This window comes from Lolium rigidum, chromosome 4, assembly GCF_022539505.1.
Source record: "Lolium rigidum isolate FL_2022 chromosome 4, APGP_CSIRO_Lrig_0.1, whole genome shotgun sequence".
NCBI lineage: Eukaryota > Viridiplantae > Streptophyta > Magnoliopsida > Poales > Poaceae > Lolium > Lolium rigidum.
In genome coordinates, this window is record NC_061511.1 from 213,161,835 (window position 1) to 213,164,466 (window position 2,632).

Consider the following 2,632-nt stretch of genomic DNA (forward strand, 5'->3'; position numbering starts at 1 on the left):
GCTTTAACCAACTCCGTGATGGTGCTTCCCATTTCCTCGATTGGCCGGGCCATTTTCTCTCGCCGTCGCTGTAGTTTCATCCGGTTGTGACTTCAGTGCACCAAAACTGGCAGGGCCCTACTCTTGGAAAACATTGTCATGAACATGTCTAGAAAGAGCTAAAACTATCATCGTTATCCCTCTAATCTCCGCAATGATGGGGTTGGGAGAGGGGGTCATGAATCAGGTCCTCCATAATGCAGTACTTGCAGTAATAAAATCACCAATCAGTATGGTATGGATGCATGATCAAGACTTTATAAAAAGGTATTTTACGAGTAGATCCCTTTCGTAACCAGTAGTTGGTAGTAGATCATAGCGAAAATATCAAACGGAACCTGGATATGTGCGCAATCGGTTTCTCAAAAATTGAAATAAAATTTTGCATGTACATATTATCTTGATACTTACTCGTGTAAGTTTTCACGGAATAATATGATTATATGTTACCTATACGAAAATAAATGATAAAATGTTCAAATGACACTAATGATTGGATTTGTACTGTTCAAAAAATAGAAATTTCCATTTTCTCATTTTTGTTTAGGTTGTCACATACAATCGTATTTTTTTGTGAAAACTTACATGAATAAGTATCAAGATAATATATACACACTATATTTTTTAAAATTTTCATAATCGCACGCCTACCTAGGTTCACCTAGATCATAGTCCTAAGCTACAATGCTAGTGAAAAGGACTGTACGACTGACGTGTTGAGACCAGGGTGATCATCTCTAAAGTAAAAGGCAGATCGAATAAACCAAGTAACAACCTTGTCTGTCTATATATTTAGTCCGAAATCTTCAATCAATATATGAATATGATTTTTTTCCAATGTTGCAAACAGTAACTTAGTTACGAATGATGCTTGTCGATATATAATTGGGTGGGCCCGAGATTACAAACACAATAGCACCAGCTGGGAATCATGAATCCGAGATGAAGAATTTCCGCGCGTGGAGGCGACGGCAAGGCACACGAACCAACGTAAACCGAAATGAATTTTGGAGAATTATGGTGGTAAGACCGGGTATTTAGAAAGGTGATTTGAGGACAAGTGGGCCCAGTAAAGCGGAGCAAATAAGAGAGGGAGGAGAATTAGGGAGACTTGTTTAGTTGCGGCATCAGATTCTATTCGCTGCCTCTAAGACACATATATATCCGTTTCTTAACACGGTTTCCTGGTTGAACTGTTGGGCATGCAAGGCAGATAATTCGATGCGAGTTGCAAAGTGTTACACTGTTGCTGTGCTCAAAGGTGGATGGAATATAATCTGCAAGTATTTTCTGCATTCTGTTAAACACATCCATTGTGCATGTACGCTGCAGATAATTAGAATGTATTTTAAATTGTTACACAAAGCGCCTGTAGCTCAGTGGATAGAGCGTCCGTTTCCTAAGCGGAAGGCCGTAGGTTCGACCCCTACCTGGCGCGTCTTTAAAACTCAGATTTTGAAACGAGCTCTACTAATTTTTCACCCTTTAGACCTTAGTCCCTGGACAGTTTTTTTTTCCACGAAGAGGATATATTCAAATAATGCCACAGGGGGTCGGTTAATTGAAAAGTTCTCTTATTCCTTGAGACCACTCAAAACTTCTTGTTCCTATTAGAAATGTTGATCAAAACATTCCCTAACTTACACTAAGTTGAGTTACATTCCCTAAAACTCAGATTTTGAAACGAGCTCTACTAATTTTTCACCCTTAGACCTTAGTCCCCGGACAGTTTTTTTTTCCACGAAAAGGATATATTCAAATAATGCCGCAGGGGGTCGGTTAATTGAAAAGTTCTCTTATTCCTTGAGACCACTCAAAACTTCTTGTTCCTATTAGAAATGTTGATCAAAACATTCCCTAACTTACACTAAGTTGAGTTATATGTAGGCGCAGGTGAAAGGCACACGAAAACAGCTCCTAAGAACGTGAAACTCAATTGGAGCGTTGTGGTTGGAGACGATCTCATGGCTAGTCAAAGCTCTGCCGAAGCGATGCCTCGTCGTCAGTACTGGCGCGTCTGAGAAGATGCATCGACATAGATCGCTACCAGTCAGATCCGTATCTACGCAGACGTATATTTGTGCCTCGTTTGCGTCTTCACGAACAGCTCGATCACTATACGTCGGGCCGCTGGTTCTGGATGTAGACGTATTTTTCGATCACGTGGTCGCAAACAGACGGCCCCTTAAAGATGCCCTCAGAGTATGACTTTACCATATCAGATACAATATTTATTATCGGATTTGGATTCAAAGCAGGTTGGATAATAACGGGTTGCCAATTCAAATATGGACGAGATAAGTCCACAAAACCCCCTGAACTTGTCGTAGAGTTCAGATTACAACCCTTAATTCCAATGCCGTTCAATCTACACCCCCGAACTCTCAAAAACCATTTGGATTACAAGTTTACAACCCTCTCCCTGTTTGACGTAAGTTTGACCCTGGTTTTGATAGGCCAGCATGTCCAGGTCAGCTTCTTCCTCTCCTCCCGGTCTCCCAATCACGTCTCCTCCATCGCTTCATCTCTCTATCCCGACAAGCAAACCGTGAAAGGCAAATTCCATCCGAGTTCATCAATCCGTACAGTCCAA

The 2,632-nt window shown here is 41.1% G+C and overlaps 1 non-coding gene across 1 annotated transcript; it reads left to right on the forward strand.

Moving 5' to 3' along the window:
- Positions 1–1,404: 1,404 nt before the first annotated feature.
- Positions 1,405–1,477, forward strand: TRNAR-CCU. The gene has a single exon. It is a non-coding gene; the product is annotated as a tRNA-Arg (tRNA).
- Positions 1,478–2,632: the final 1,155 nt, after the last annotated feature.